The sequence below is a fragment of the Muntiacus reevesi genome, chromosome 6, assembly GCF_963930625.1.
Source record: "Muntiacus reevesi chromosome 6, mMunRee1.1, whole genome shotgun sequence".
Taxonomy (NCBI): domain Eukaryota; kingdom Metazoa; phylum Chordata; class Mammalia; order Artiodactyla; family Cervidae; genus Muntiacus; species Muntiacus reevesi.
Window position 1 is genome coordinate 84,223,682 of NC_089254.1, and position 17,468 is coordinate 84,241,149.

General features: G+C 38.6%; 1 long non-coding RNA gene and 1 other non-coding gene across 3 annotated transcripts in view; one reads left to right on the plus strand and one right to left on the minus strand.

Annotated features, from left to right (window-relative positions):
- LOC136171112 (uncharacterized) overlaps window positions 1-17,468 on the minus strand; it is a 1,397,893-nt gene that overhangs the window by 1,139,689 nt on the left and 240,736 nt on the right. The window lies entirely within an intron of this gene.
- LOC136171261 (U6 spliceosomal RNA) lies at window positions 119-225 on the plus strand. The gene has a single exon (XR_010663808.1). It is a non-coding gene; the product is annotated as a U6 spliceosomal RNA (small nuclear RNA).

Below are 17,468 nucleotides of genomic sequence, written 5' to 3' on the forward strand. Positions count from 1 at the left end.
ATCAAAGCCCTTAGTCTTACAATCATCATCAAATGAATCTTGCTTGTCTTTCAGAGTCACCGTCTCTATACTTTTTACTCCTTTATGTAAATAGGTGTTTTCATTAAAATGTGTGTCCGTGCTTACTGCAGCAGTGCGTACACTAATATTGGAACAATACAGAGAAGATTAGCATGCCACCTGCTCAGTGATGTCATACAAATTCAGGAAACATTCCATATTTCATGAAAAGAGTTCTGGATGTGGATGGTGTTGAGAGTTACACAACAATATGAATATATTTAATACTACTTAAGTGCTCTTTTAAAATTCGTGTAACTCTATGGCTGATTCATATCAATGTATGACAAAACCCACTGAAAAATTAAAAAAAAAAGAAAAAATGAAAAAAAAAAGATGAGGAAAGGGAAGACACACACACAAAAAATAAAAATAAATAAATAAAATTGGTTAGCATTATAAATTTTGTGTTCTATCTATTTTACTGTGATACAAAAAGTAGAAAAAATATATTGATACCGCTTCATTAAGAGGACATCAAGCTCTTAAAATAGTGGTCCTTTGTTTTATATATTTGAATGGGCATAGAATAGCTCAATTGCTAGTTCACTGTTACTCAGCAAAGCAGAGGTAAACACAGCATTAAAATTCTGAATATGGCAATCTGAGGAGACTGACTGGAGCAAGCTGGATTTTGTTTATTTATTTATGCTAACTGCATAACAGTTCAGAAGAATAATCATTTGTATAATCACCTGTTATCACTGAATGTTCCACTGTTGTATTTTTTATGCTTCTTGAGAGACCTGTGGGACAGAAGATAGTAATCAACGAACAATTATATTTCATGTTGATGCCAAACAGCAACTTAAAACATTTTAAATGTTGTTGTATTATTTACTTTTCAACATAGAATTGACTGGAAAGCTTTCCTAAAATCTAAGGTGATTGGTTTTAAACAACTGGTGTATAAACATGAAGCATGAAAACAAATTTACACCAAGTGAGTATTCAGAAGTCCCATTGCAGCCTTCATTCTTCTTTGATCTAACTTTTCATCAAGCAACAAATATGGGGATGGATGCTTTTGGAAAAAAAAAGAACAATTACTTTCCATTTTTTCTTGTAATATGAAAAAATAACAACTTCTTATTTTCAAAATCAAGTCAGCCTCTACCTGCATTCTTACCCTTCAATTCCACCTTCCCTCCTGTCAGAATGGATGAATTTTCCCTGTTTCTGCCCACTGCCTTCTTTATAGCTAAAACCAGTTGAAACAAGTGTTTAAGTCTCCTCACTTCTTACTATTTACTCAACACACTGCAGTCAGTTTATCGGCACCTCCATCTTGCCCTACCCAGAGGTCACCTCTCCATCTTCATCTTTCTCAACCTGTGAGCAGCATCGGATATATTTTCGTTTTTGACATTTACCATCCCCATTTTCTTCTGCAGCCTCTCCTTCTCAGGCTTCTTTGCTTACAGATTTTCTTCTTCCTACCTCCAAATATTAGAGTGTCCCATGACTAAGTCCAGAGTTCCATCTTCTCTTCTATCAACATTCTTTCATGTGACTTCATCCAGACCCCACATGCTAATACCATCTCTTTGCTAATGATAATCAAATATGTATATCCAGCCCTGACCACTCCCTGAATCCCAGGATCATAGATCTGATAACTTACTCATCATCTCCCTTGAGTGTCTATTAAGCATCTTCCTGAAGCAGCAGCCTTCATCACCCTCTAGAGCCTGCTTATTCGAGTCTTTTCTGAACTGATTCACATGTGAAGTCTGAAAACCCAGAAGTTATCTTTGAATTCTCTGTCTCCCTGGCAATAAATCTACAGCACAAATCGTCAACTTATATACATCAAAATATTTCCTCACTCCAAGCATATCTGCTGCCTCCCCTCTACCATCCTGGCATGTTATCATTAACTCTCACCTCAACAAGTGTGATAGTCTTCCCACTCGTCAGCTTGCTTCTCTGCCTGCCCTCCCAAATTGCACTTTCCATGGAGCAGGCAGACAAAGCTTGTGAAAAATAAATCAGGTATTGTCAGTCCTCTACTCAAAAGCTTCCAAGGTCGAGGCATCACATAAAACCCAACTGCTTACCACCTCCTAATCTGATCTTGGCCAACTGTCACATCTTATCTCCTACTATCTTCTCCCATTTTTCATTGCTCTAAGACAAATCTCCCTTAATATTCCCCAAATATACCAACATGTTTCCCACCATAGGACTATATATTGACACCTAGTTGGGTTTTGATGAATATCTACTGAACAAGTGATTATAAGCTGGGTTCCTTCCCTTCTCTTCTCTCACTATAATTATCTGTCAATTTGTAGAACTTCCTGTACCCACTCTAAAGTATCACATCCAGAGAAAAAGAACACTATGCATCTTATTTTAGGGTTCAGTTCAGTTCAATTGCTTAGTCGTGTCCGACTCTTTGCAACCCCATGGACTGCAGCACGACAGACCTCCCTGTCCATCACCAACTTCCGGAGTTTACCCAAACTCATGTCCATTGAGTCCATGATGCCATCAAACCATCTCATCCTCTGTTGGCCCCTTCTCCTCCCGCCTTCAATCTTTCCCAGCATCAGGGTCTTTTCAAATGAGACCGTTCTTTGCATTAGGTGGCCAAAGTATTGGAGTTTCAGCTTCAGTATCAGTCTTTCCAATGAATATTCAGGACTGATTTCCTTTAGGATTGACTGGTTGGATCTCCTTGCAGTCCAAGGGACTCTCAAGAGTCTTCTCTAACACCACAGCTCAAAAGAACCAATTCTTCAGCACTCAGCTTTCTTTAGAGTCCAACTCTCACATCCATACATGACTACTGAAAAAACCACAGCTTTGACTAGATGGACCTTTGTTGGCAAAGTAATATCTCTGTTTTTTAATATGCTGTCTAGGTTGGCCATAACTTTTCTTCCAGAGAGCAGCATCTCTTAATTTCATGGCTTCAGTCACTATCTGCAGTGATTTTGGAGCCCCCAAAAATAAAGTCTCTCACTGTTTCCACTGTGTCCCCATATATTTGCCATGAAGTGATGGGACCAAACGCCATGATCTTAGTTTTCTATTTTATTTATTTATTTATTTTAGGGTTAGTCACTGTGACTTATTCAGAGTGTTTCTTTTTTCAAGTGAGAGACCTCATAGAAGGAATGGCTATCTTGAGTTAAGGCAGCCTGGGGGCATGTCTTTAAAAGAAGTTATATAAGATGATTAAGTTCCATGTGTATGCTGTAAAACACGGTGGCTATAATTAGCAACACTGTATTGCACACTTGTTGTTGTTACCGTTTAGTTACTCAGTTCAGTGGTGTTCGACTCTTTGTGACCCTGTGGACTATAGCCTGCCAGACTTCTATGTCCCTGGGATTTTCCAGGCAAACATAATGGAGTGGGTTGCCACTTACTTCTCCAGGGGATCTGGGATCAAACCCAGGTCTCCTGCATTGGCAGGTAGGTTCTTTACCACTAAGCCACCATAAAAACCCAATTGTACTCTTAAACATTTATTAAGAGGATAAAACACTCATTTTAAGTGTTCTTATCACTATATAAAGTTCCCACTATCAGGTGTGCTAGATTACAGCATATCTAAAACTCAAGTTTCAAGAAGGTGGGTGCTGCTGGTTCTGTAACTGAGCAGTTTATAGCCAGAGGCTAATACATTGCATTTGTTCCTGGGTTAGGAATATCCCCTGGAGAAGGAAATGGCAACCCACTCCAGTATTTCTGCCTGGAGAATTCCATTGACAGAGGAGCCTTGCGGGCTACAATCCATGAGATCACAAGAGTCGAACACGACTGAGTGACTATCACTTTCACTTTTTTTTTACATCCTATTTGTCTTTTCACCGAGAAGATTCAAACTCTGATTATCTCTCACTGTTTTCCATGCCTCTCCTCATATCTCTTCCTCAAATTGAGTAAGGCTAAAATCTAAAAATGAGCCTCGGTTTTCTCTGTCATCCTCTTGTAATCCAGTGGTTTTCTTTAATCAGCTCTCTTTCTTCCGAAGCTCCAAGTACATCACATCTTATAATCACATCCTATAAACAGCTAAATTCTTATTTGATCCCAGGCTTTATGTTGCTTCTGGTGATATAAAATTTATAGCAATAGATTAGCCTGTGCTTATGTTACTGAAATGCCTTAAAGTTCTTCAAAAGCAAACTACTATGTAAATCTAAATATTTTACCATCTTTAACTTATTCTAAATATGCCCCATCTCAAATTTCTCCCCTAGTCTCTATTTTCTTTTCTTATAAACTCCTAATCTGTTTTCATGGCATTCTGTAAGATCTTATTAAATAATACTGGCATCTCCTTTTAAGTCCCTTCGCCTACATTCTTCAACTTTGCATTTTCCAGAACACTTTCCCCCTTAGATTCAAAGGCAACTCCAGTTCTGATTCATGTAGGAAGACTAAGTGGCAGAGTCAGGTATTAGAAGGCTTCAGGGAAAAAGAAAAACCTCAAAGCTCCCTGTTGTGAGCATTCTGTGTGAAGTGCTGAGGGAGACTGCGAAATAAGTAAGGCCAGGCATTGGTCTCAGGACCTTATGATCGGGTGCAGACAGACTCGCTCTGAGTTTAGAACTATGACCTCAGGAAAACCACGAACTGTCAAAACCCCATGCAGTTGAGAGATCTACAAGGGCTTCCTGAAGGCAGCATGAACCTTAGGTGGTTAAGAGTTTGCAGGATTTCCACAAGCACAAATAGCTGATCATTCCAGACAGCAAGGCTGATCCTAGGGAAGAATAATCTAAAAGGAAGAATCCTAATAAGGATCCCTCTGTCCTATGTTAGCAAATGTCAGGAGCAAGTGGCTTTCTGAAATCTCATCCCTTGTGCAGACCAGATTATCTGCCAGACAGTGTTTCATGTTTGTTTGAATACAATACTGACAGCTGAAAAATACAGACTCACTCCTGTGAGTCTATGCGTGAGGTGCACTGGCAACATCAGGACAAGGTGTCTCTTCCTCAAAGCCAATGACAGAGAGAAATCCTATAAACCCAGGCAAAAGGCAGTCTTCAAGGTTACACAGAGCTGCGGTGAGGGCAGCTCTATCTGTGGCTAGAAAATGACAGTGGAAGACAGACTGAGTTTCACAGAGTTTCACCACAAGAACAGAAAGACGCCTTATTTGAGCAGGAGGAGGAAGCCAGCTCCTAGACAGCAAGACACAGCTACAAACACACACACAGCGGGATGTAGGCAGGTGGTTCTTACATTTCTCTTCTTAAAGCCTTTCAGCCTCATGCGCACAGAACATACTCAGTGAGATCCAGAACATGTACAAACACTCGCGGTGCCAAGTAGAGTGTGAAGGAAGCAGAGTGAGTTTTTGGCTCCCTCTCACATCCTCTGCAAGAGCCTGTCTCTCCTTTCAGGAACCACTTTCTTGGTGGCTTTCCTTTTTACCCCAGAGCCTGCCGCCCTCCCCCGCCCCATTATATTTGGATTTTAAATAGAAATAGTTCCTCAGAGATCAAGTTCTTTCCCTAAAGCATGCCAAAATGGCAAGAGTTTCCTCTACCTAATTGTCTACTCGACCTATAAACTACGGAGAAAGATTGTTTTAATTTAAACCAAAGAAGAGGATATAGAAAAGCAGCTGTGTGTTTTAGCGGGGGACTGTGGTAAGGCTCCCAGCATTTCTAAGCTGAATCCTCTGATGTGAGTCACAGTTCCGTGGGACCAGCTCCTAAGAGCAGCATTGCCTTCTGTTGCTGTAAGATGCCGTCATAGAGTCAACAGTGGTTCTTTGAATGGGAAATGCTCACTGCAGCACCAAGTGTTGAGGAAGCATCACCCAAGAAATCAGTCGGGTGAGATCACAGGCATTCTAGGAGGAAGGTTTTCAGTCTGACCTGCGGTGAGGGTGGGATCCGTAGATGGACTGCAGAAGATCTGTGAACTCTTGAGAGTGTATGTGAAACTGTGGCTATTTGCCTTATTTTGAGAGAATGCTCTCATTGTTCGATTTATACTTTCAAAAGGATACATAACCTTCCAGATTACAAAGGTCTGTGCTCCAGGGAAAGTCTATCAGTTTGCCAGCGCTTCCAGAACAGCAGAGTGCCACATGCTGCATAGCTTAAACAATAGAAATGAGGTTCTACTCAACTCCTCTCTGACTTCATCTTGGTAATGCTAGTGGTGAAGAATCTGCTTCCCAATGGAGGAGACGCAAGAGATGTGGGCATTAATAAACCTAGAAGACTGCTGTAACTTCAGTATCCTGAGACGACTATCATGATAGGAATACCAGTCATAATAGATTGAATGATTTAATTCATGTAAAGCTCAGAGAACAGTGCCAAGCACATAGTATGTCATCAATACATACTTACCACCATTTATACACATCCACTAGCAGTCTCCTGTCTACGCATTTCCCTGTTTTTCACTCATGTCTGCCGAGAGATGTTGTGGATTTCTTTGTGACTTTTCTCTTCCTTTCTTACAACCATAAGTTATAGCTTTCTCGGGAGATGGAACCAGCTGCTGTGCTGTGTATATCACACTGTCCAGAATTCAATAGGCACCCTTAACTGCAAAGATGACCCCTTCACAGTCACCCTATGGGCAGTGCTGCAAGCCCAGGGCGCAGACCTGATCTGCTGAAGAAAAGGTCAGCTGAAGGCTTTGAACCCTTTTTCTTTCTCTTTCTCTTGTTCTCTCCCATGACCAATGTCAAGTATGTGTTTCAAAGTCCATTTTTCCTTGTTCCCTTTTCCTGGCTCTAAGAGATAAAATTGATTCCATTTGTCAAAAATTTCTTTTATCTACTTTTTCAGAGGACTTTTTGGCCTCTAAACACAGTTCACGTTCTTTTTATGTTTCCAAATGGACTTGTTCTTGTAACTCTCTGTGGCAGTTATTATAGAATAAACATTTGTACAGTTTCCTTGAATTTTATTTACTATTTTCAACCTGCTGTGATTCTAGTTCAAAGGTGAATCATTGGCCAAACAGCTTTTCACTTATAAACAAAACTCTTTCCCCCTATAAATTTCGATTCTTTTTATTTACATTGTCCTAGATGTATAAGCTAATCAGAAACTTCATATAAGGTCTATAAAGTGATAATAAGCATATTAAATTAATCCTTTCAATAATTATTGAATTTCCATTATGTCCTGGGCACTGTGCCTGTAAACAAAAATAGGAAAAAAGTAAAACAAACAAAAAAAGTAAGGCTGCAGTTTCCTAGGAAAGAGAGAAAGAAGAAAAAGAATAGTTATTGGAAATTATCACCTGATGAACTGAGTGAAGAACTTTACATGTTACGTCAGTTAATATCAACATATGAGAAAATATAAAGGACAAAAAACTTATAAATACTACACTTCTAGTAAAGTGGCAAAATCTAACTGCAGAACTAGAGCCCTTTCTACTTTTTTGCCCCACCTTATTCATTCTACAAAGATTGAGAATCTCCTGTTAATGCCATGCATACTACCAGGTACTGTCAATAAAATAACTAAGACTCAGTCATAATCATGACATATATGACTAAGAGTCTAATTAAGGCAATTAATCAAATACTCAAATTTATTTACGATTTCAATTATAAACACATGCTAAGATGAGAAACAAGTACTTCTATGAGAGCCTCTAATAGTCAAACAACGTAGGTCCTAAGGAAAATGAGAGAATGGTTCACAGATGAAGGAATGTTAAACCGAAGTCTAAAGAACAAAGGAAGGGCTTTCCTTGTGGTCCAGTGGTTAAGATTTCACCTTCCAATGCAGGGGTGCAGGTTCAATACCTGGTCAGGAAGCTAAGACCCCACATGCCTTATGGCCAAAATTTCAAAAACCATAAAACAGAAGCAATGTTGTAAAAATTTAAATAAATACTTTTGAAATGGTCCACATTTAAAAAAAAACTTTAAAAAAATAATAATGAACAAAGGATAATTTAGAAAGTCAAGTGTCACTACCACTTCTGGCAAAATGGAATAGACATATTTTCCCCTATTATTCATGCCTAAGTATAACTAAAACCCTAGGTATTTTATACTAAACAAACATCACAAGGCTCTGAAAGGTATAGAAAAGAAAGCAGTGAGACTGGGGACCACAGAATTTAAGGAATAGTAATAAGTTCCCCGGGTTTTCTTCTACTTTATTTATACTAGACTTGGAGACAAGAAGCTGGTAACTCAGGGACACCAATATCTGCAGACAGAAGTCCCAAAGAGAGCCTGATCTCTAGCCAAAAAAAAAAAAAAAAAGGAAAAGGAAATAGAAAAATTTTAGACAATAGTTACTCTACTTGAGGCATGCACCCCAGAAAATCTGTAGCCATCCATGCTAAGGATGGCTAAGAGAGGAGTCTAGACTTACACCCTCAAGCGTCTGTAACAAGTGTCCCCAAACACCTGCCAGGTTGCTGTCAGAAAAAATCAAATAGGGAGATAAGACTTGCATTCCCCTGGTTCAGTTAATAAGCACCCATTCCCCACCCTCTCCCACTCCCAATGGCATCAGTAGAAATCACATTAGGGGCTGAATGAATGGTCAGATATTTCACAGTAACTCAGAAATAATTAGTTCACATCTGCTGTGATATCAGTGGAGACAGCTCATATCACCAAACTCTCAACCCTGCCCACCAGTAACAAGGAGCCACCGCCCACCCCCACCCCCCACATATATCTCGCCTGTGAAGGTGTGTGGGAACCTGAATTTCTACCTCTACTTGGCAGTAATGTGGTAGTGCCTCTCCTTTCCTTTTTCTGGAGTGGGATCTGAGGGAAAAATATTTGAAGCAGGTCCATAGTCTCAGAAAAGAATAGAGGAGACTGTCCAGAATTCAGTTTGAAATTGCTATTCATGCCAATAACCAGGAAACTCTCAAACAGGATGAAAAAGACAATCAGTAGATGCCAACAAGAATATAACAGAGATGTTGCTGCTGCTGCTGCTGCTAAGTCGCTTCAGTCGTGTTTAACTCTGTGCGACCCCATAGACGGCAGCCCACCAGGCTCCCCCGTCCCTGGGATTCTCCAGGCAAGAACACTGGAGTGGGTTGCCATTTCCTTCTCCAATGCGTGAAAGTGAAAAGTGAAAGTGAAGTCGCTCAGTTGTGTCTGACTCTTAGTGACCCCATGGACTGCAGCCTACCAGGCTCCTCCATCCATGGGATTTTCCAGGCAAGAGTACTGGAGTGGGGTGCCATTGCCTTTTCTGATAAATTGTATATATATATTGCCACTTTAGAACTGAAACAAAATGGCAACTTTAGAACTGAAAAAATATACTAACTGAAATTAAAAGCTTAGTAATTGGCTCAACAGTGGATTAGATGGAACAAAGAAAAGATTAATGAAATGGAAGTTAGAATATTATACAATACCAAAAAAGGAGAAATATATACTGAAAAAGTATACCAAGCCTTGGAAACCCATAACAAAATAGCTAATTTTCATGACTTGAGAGTTCAAGAAGGAGAAGGACAAGAGGTCAGGCCTGAAAAATACTGGGTGAAAATTCCAAATTTGTAAAAAGACATAAACCTCCAGATTCAAGAAGCTAAGTGAACCCAAAACAGGAAAAAATAAAAAACAAACTCAAGCCAAGAAACATCTTAATTGGACTTCTGAAAACTAAATACAAAAAAAATTCTTGAATATAACCAGAAAAATATGACATTTTAGCTATAGAGGAAAAACAATTCAAATAATAGCATATTCCTCATCAGCTCCCATTGAAATTTCTCAGGTGCTGAAAGAAAGGATATGATCACCCAGAATTCTATGCCCAGTGAAAGTAAGAATGAATGAAGAGAAACTCAACATATTCTCATATGAAAGAAAAAGGAGAGAATTTGTTGCTAAAAGAATGTAGGAGGGCAGTTGTATAGCTATATGCTAGCAATTGAACAGGTGGACAACAAAATTAAACATATGTTTAAAATTGTTTTTTAATGAAATATTTTATTCATGAAAAAATTTTCTTTATTTCACATTTTTGTACACACCACTCAGCATGTGGGGTCTTTGTTCCCCGACCAGAGATTGAACCTGCTTCCCCTGCATTGGAAACATGAAGTCTTAACCCCTGAACCACCAGGGAAGTCCCTAAAAATGAAACATTTTAGATGTAAATCTAGCAAAACATTATGAGACTCATATGCTTAACCTACACACTCTGATTAGAGACATAAAAAGTCTAAATAGATGAAAACATATATGTTCATGGATTTGAAGGCTCAGCTAATAAAGATACCAGTTTTCAAATTGATACACAGGTATAATGCAATTCCTATCAAAACGTAAGCAAGATTTTTTTCATAGATCTAGACAAGATTGTTCTAAAATGTGTATGAAAAGGCAAAGAAACTAAAATAGCCAAAACAATTTTGAAAAAGAACAATAAAATAAGAGGAGTCTACCTCCCAATTTCATGACTTATTATATAGCTACAGTAATCAAGATTGAGGGGCATTGCTAGGTAAACAGACACACCGATCAATAGAGAGCAGAGGACACAGAAATAGATGCACATAAATATTCCCAACTGATGTTTTGACAAAAGTTCAAAAGAATTCGAGGGAGGATAGACTGTCTTTCAACTTACTGCTGAAGCAATAAGACATATCTAGGCAACAAAACAAACCTTGATCTCAGTCTTACCGCTAACACAAAATTAACTCAGAATGTATCAAAAACTTAAAGGTAAGCTGTGAAATTATTAATCTTTAAGGGGAAAAAAATGAGGAAATCTTCAGTTTCTTGGACTAGGCAGAGTTGTTGGACTTGATACCAAAAACAATCCATAAAAGGAAAAATTAATAAGTTGGACTTCATTAAAAATAAAAATTTTTACTGTGTACAAGACCCTGTTAAGATGAAAAGACAAGCTACAAAGTGGGAGAATCAAGCCACATACCCAGCAATGTATCTAGAATATATAACAGCTTTCAGAACTCACCAATACAAAGTCAAATAATCCAAAAAACATAGTCAAACGACATGAAGAAACATTTCACTGAAGACATACAAATGGCAACTAAGTACATGAAAGGTTACTTAATATCATTGGTCAGCAGGTTCCTCTGTCCATGGGATTTCCCAGGCAAGAACACTGGAGTGGGTTACCATTTCCTCCACCAGGGGATCTTCCTGACCAGGGATCAAACCTGCATCTCGTCTCCTGCATTGGCAGGTGGGTTTCCCTGGTGGCTAAATCGGTAAAGAATATGCCTGCAGTTCAGGAGACTGCCTACAGGAGACCAAGGTTTGATCCCTGAGTCAGGAAGATCTGCTGGAGAAGGAAATGGCAACCCACTCCAGTATTCTTGCTTGGGAAATCCCATCAACAAAGGAACCTGGCAGGCTACAGTCCATGGGGTGGCAAGAGTTAGATATGACTTAGTGACTAAACCAACACCACCTCCAAAGCCACACTGGCTATTAGGAAATGTAATTAAAACCACAGTGAGGTATTACTACACATTAATAGAACGATTAAAACAAAAATTAGTGACAAGACCAAATGCTGGTGAGGACACAGAGAAATTGGATCATGTTATATTACTGGTGATAATGAAAAAAAGTGCAGGCACTCCAGTACAGTTTAGTAGTTTACAAACAACAATAACAACAAAAGAAAATGCTTGAACATGCAACTACCTACCATGTGACCTAGCAATTATACTTCTGAACAGTTATCCCAGAGAAGTAAAGATTTATGTTCATACAAAAACAGCGACACATATGTTGATAGCAGCTCTACTCTTGCCTGGGAAAGCCAATGGAGAGAGGCTGGTGGGCTACAGTCCAAGCAGTGGCAAAGAGTCAGCCACGACCTAGCCAGTCAACAGTGGCAGCAGCAGCATTCATGATAGTAAAAAAGTGGAAACATCTAGATGTCCATCAGTGGATCAAGATTAACAAACAGGTACGTCACAATAAAAAGTATTAAACTATTGACACATTATAACAATCTGGATGAATCTCTAAAGACTTAGGCTGAGTTAAAAAAAAAAAGCCAACCCCAGTAGATTACATGTTTGATGTTTCCATTTATTTAAAATACTTAAAATCTCAAATTATAGAAATGGAAAACAGATATTGGCTGCTGGCGGTTAGTAGGGGCTGGGGATACTAGAAGGAGGACAGTGTGGTTGTAAAAGAGCAACATTCAAGATCTTTATGGTGATGAAAATGTTCTGAATCTTGACTATATCAATGCCAATATCCTGGTTGTGATACTCAAGATGTTACCTTTGGGGAGGACTTCCCAGGTGGCTAAGTAGTAAAGAATCCTGCCAATGCAGGAGACGTGGATTGAATCCCTGAGTCCAGAAGATCCCCTAGATGAAGAAATGGCAACCCACTGCAGTATTCTACCTGGAAGATCCCATGAACAGAGGAGCCTGGCAGGCTAGAGTTCATGAGGTCACAGAGTCAGACATGAGTACACACATACCTTTGGGGAACTGCATAAAGAATTCACAGAATATGTTCTTATTATTTCTTAAAACTGCATGTGAAACTATAGAATTATTGCAAAATGAAAAGTCTAATTTAATAAAAGGTAAAGGATGATGAATAGAAACATTATTCCAAACATAGGAAATCATTTATGAAGGGGCCTTGGCAGGAGAAACTAATGTATTACTGATGAACCACAGAAGGTTACTGTGGATGAAATGCCAAAGACAAGGAGTGTAGGGTGAGGGGCAGGAAGAAGGAGCAGGTATGTTAGGGACACAGTCCGAGAGAAATCTAAAGAGGTGGGTGTACTGCGCAGAGCCGTGTGGGACACCTTAGAGACTATGGTCTTAATCTAAAAGCATGAGGAGTCATTGCCATGTATTAAGCAGAGAAATGACTTAATCAGAAGAGCATTTTGAAAAACTCACCACCTGCAATATGGAAAATGGATTAGAAGGACAAAAGTAGGTATCTTTTGTCTACATGCAGCCCAAAGTTCAGTTGTGCTGCTCCAGCTACAGAGATTCAGTCTGTGATGGAGAAGCTGCCTAGAGAATCTTGTGATTGATTAATCAGTTACCTTGAAGAAAATTCTCCATTGATGTATCCTTGGGAAAATTCCCATAGAGTTAAAAAGGAGAAAGCATCTGAAAATTGGTTTGATATGTTAACTATTTTAATTCATCAGCCATGTAGGTGTGATCAAAAGTACTCTAAGCATTTTTTGTAACTTCTGTTAAAAGAAAAGAAAATCTTTTAGCTTCTAAAATCATTCCACAGAAAAATCACCAGTATCAATGATAACAAGATTTTCTTTAGTGTTTGCTAGAGATGTGATGCATTGACACAATTAAGAGTCGTCCATGAAAACTTACAGAACGTGAAAAATAATGTTATGTCACAATTTATTGTGCCCCAGGAAGTCACCTTATTCTGAAACAAAACTAGTAATGTCTTTAAACATATTTTTTGGATTCACTACCCTATTTGTTTATTGCCTACCACTTACCTAAGGGTACACTCCATGCCAATGATTGCAAATTAGGATTTATTTGTAGTAAGCAATCGATTGCTTCTGTTTTCCAACTTTATAAAAAAATAAAAACTTCTATTTTTCCACAGTGAGTTGAATAGACTGCCCCTTATTTTAGCATAAAAAAGACAAAGTTTAGATGGACAACTACCAGTTTTTCATATTAAACAATCCTCTAAAACATTAAAACTTTGCCAACTTCCATATTCTAGAAGCCAATATTTCTATTATCTACAATAAAGATATTCAGCTTAAACAAAGGCAAACTTAAATAGAGTTACAGAAATAAAATGGAAGTAGCACAGAGTTGCTTGTCTGCGTGTGTTCTAAGTCACTTCGGTCATGTCTGACTCTTTGCAGCTCTATGGGCTGAAGCCTGCCAGGCTCCATGGTGCATGGGATTCTCCAGGCAAGAGTACTGGGGATCTTCCCAACCCAGGGATGGAACCCGTGTTTCCTATGCCTCCTGCACTGGCAGGCAGGTTTTTTACCACTAGCATCACCTGGGAAGCCCAGTTGCTTGTTTACTAACACTAATTTGGAGTAACAAATCCATTTTGATTTCTGATTCACAAAACTTGGTCTTTATGATTTACATGTGAGAGTTGGTGTCTTTTAGTTTCCTATTTGCTTTGTATAAGAAATAATAAGAAAGCAAAGAAACTTGAAACAACTTGAGTTGTTTTTTAATGCCTCAATCTATAAGTGAGTGACAAAGTTTTTGCTGTTTAGAAATATCTAATGATTAAAAAAAAAACTAGGTATGAGGTAAGTGGTTAGTACACATTAACTTAAAATCTTTAATAAAAATAGTATCTTTCATTTTCATTTATTTTAAAAATATTTATTGAGGCAGAACATTGTAGTTTAATTGTACCTCCTTACATAAAGGTTCAAATATCACTGGAGAGTATGTTGACAATGATTAAAAAGTACAGAAAGTGTTATCATATCAGTACTTCATAAAGGGCTTTCGATAGAAAATGATTTCTGTGGAATGTAATATAGATATTATTTGGGGGGTAAAAGTTAGAGCTCCACAGTCAGACAGAAATCTAAGATAAAATTAGGAGGTCCATGCTGTAATCCTTGGAACCTGTGTATCTGTTATCCTGTGTGGCAAGGGCCTTCTCATATGTGAATTAAGAACAACTGAAATGAGGAAACTGTTCTGGATTCTCTGAGTGGGCCCAGCTAATTACAAAGGTCCTTAAATATGTCGGAGAGAAACAGAAGAAGAAACTCAGAGGGAAATGTGACTGTGAAGTATGGTCAGGGAGATACTGCTGGCTTTGACGATGACAGAAGAGGATGAATCAAAGAATTGGGGGGAGGATATGGGAGGAGGGCTGCTGCTGCTGCTAAGTCGCTTCAGTCGTGTCCGACTCTGTGCGACCCCATAGACGGCAGCCCACCAGGCTCCTCCGTCCCTGGGATTCTCCAGGCAAGAACACTGGAGTGGGTTGCCATTGCTTTCTCCAATGCACGCTAAATCGTTTGTCGTGTCCGACTCTGTGCGACCCCATGGACAGCAGCCCACCAGGATCCTTCGTCCACAGGATTCTCTAGGCAAGAATACTGGAGTCGGTGGGGAGGAGGGCAATAGAAACTAAAAGCCAAGAAAATATATGGATCCTCTAGAAAGAAACACAGTTTTGCTAACACATGGTTTTAGCCCAGTGACTTTTGTGCTGGACTTCTCATCTAAAGAACCATGAGATAATAGTTTTGTAGTTTACAATAATAAAGATTTGTAAGATATGACTCTGAATTTGTGAATAATTTGTTGCAGCTGCAATAGAAAACAAATGCATTTTCCTAAGAAATTCAGGCCATAGCTGATGCTGTTTGGTGACATTTCTACAGGCAAACAAACAGTATATAAAGAATCTGGAGCAGGCATTCTACTTGATATCAAATAAGGTGGACCACAATAAAAGATGAGTTACAATCCCTGGAAATTCATTGCTCTATGACAAAGATATTTCAAAGTTTCATCTGGTGGCCAAATTATTTTAAATAAAATCTCACTAAATGCAAATGCAGTAAAACTGAGGATATTCAATAAATAGTAAGTCAAGTTATAGTAGAGGACATGGATTTGAGGACCATCAGAAAAATTTCCTATATCCCCACCTAAAACTGTCGCAGGATTTGCTAAATACCCTACTCTCACACAGCGTGTTTAAATAGTCAACTCAGGTGGAAGAATCCAACACCCTTTTCCCCCATAATAATTCCATATTCTTCCTAAAATACTTTCTATCCTTAAAAATGTTCTCATGGATGTCTTCTGAAATCATTTACCTCAAAAGGATGATATGATGATGTGTACAACAATGTTTGGGGAAGCCAAAATCAGCCTTATTCTGTAACAGGTTCACTTTGAAAGTGTCTCTCTTAAATACCTGATCAAATGCTGTTTATTCACTGTGAAACAGGGCATGGTTTCTCATTCATCTCATTAGGAAGTAGAACAGTTCTAAAACATTGATTGGGAATCAGAGCTATCTACAGAATTGTCACTGATGGTGTAACCTCAGTAACTCCTTTACCCATTCAAGATCTTTATTTCCATTTTCCTCTAATTCTTTTAATTTTCTACTAAGAGGTCAAACAGGTTTTTACACCTTCAGCAGCACACACTCTGGTGAACTAGGGAAATGCATGATTTCAATACCGTTTTCTCAGTTACTGCTTAACAAACTAATCCCGAAGCCTATATATTAAAGCACCATTTCAAAACATTTGTTCTTATGAAACAGGAACTCAGAACTAATGTTCAGGATAGGCTTTGAAGTGGGTAGTAAAGCTTTATTTACCCTGCAGATAAGCATGCACTTGTTAACAAAAATCCAGATTCTTTTAACTACAATTTAAGCAAAGAAGAGATTAAAGACTGAGTCCCTGTGATCAGTAGAATGTATTGCCTATAATAAAAAAAAAATACTAAGATGAAAGTGAAAGTGTTAGTTGCTCAGTCCTGTTAAACTCTTTGCAACCCCATGGACTGTAGCCCACCAGGCTCCTCTGTCCATGGAATTCTCCAAGCAAGAATACTAGAGTGGGTTACCATTCCCTTCTCCAGGGGATCCTCCCAATCCAGGGATTGCACCTGGGTCTCCTGCATTGCAGGCAAATTCTTTACAGTCTGAGTCACCAGGGAAGCCACTGAATAAGATGAAACTAATTAAATTATAAATTGCAGTATTATTTAGAGGAAGCAATATTAACAACAGGCTGCTTTAGCAATACTTTTCCTCAGGTAAAGTTTCCTTCTTTCTTGGTTCAAAAAGGTATCTTTCTTTCCCTAATAATATTACTATCATTCTTTCCAAGCAAGCTCCCAAGTTCAGAATGAAAGTGGGGTCATATTACTTGTCTTTATCTTTTACTTCAAGGAAACCTACATTTTATTTTGCTTGATATGTTTCTTTCATGTATAACAAGTTTCCTCCATAATATAATTGTCTACCATAAAGAAAGAAAGTGAAAGTGAAGTCGCTCAATTGTGTCTGACTTTTTGCGACCCATGGACTGTAGCCCACCAGGCTCCTCCATCCATGGAATTTTCTAGGCAAGAGTACTGGAGTGGGTTGCCATTTCCTTCTCCAGGGAATCTTCCTGACCCAAGGATTGAACCTGGGTCTCCCGCATTGCGGGCAGACAATTTACCATCTGAGCTACCAGGGAACCCCAAAAGATTCCCCCCCCAAATGTATGTCAGGTGTTTCTCAAATGAGTAATGCAATACATAAAAGAAAAATGAGAAAAACTTAATAATTTTGTGTCACTGAGACCTATTCCAATTACCTGAGCTATGGAAGAAATTTTAAGGAAAATAAAGACTAAGACAGAAAATCATCAATTTACTTAATTCTTACCATTTCTAATGTTAACAAGTATGGACCATTTGAAAAAGTAATATATTTTTAATGTACCTTT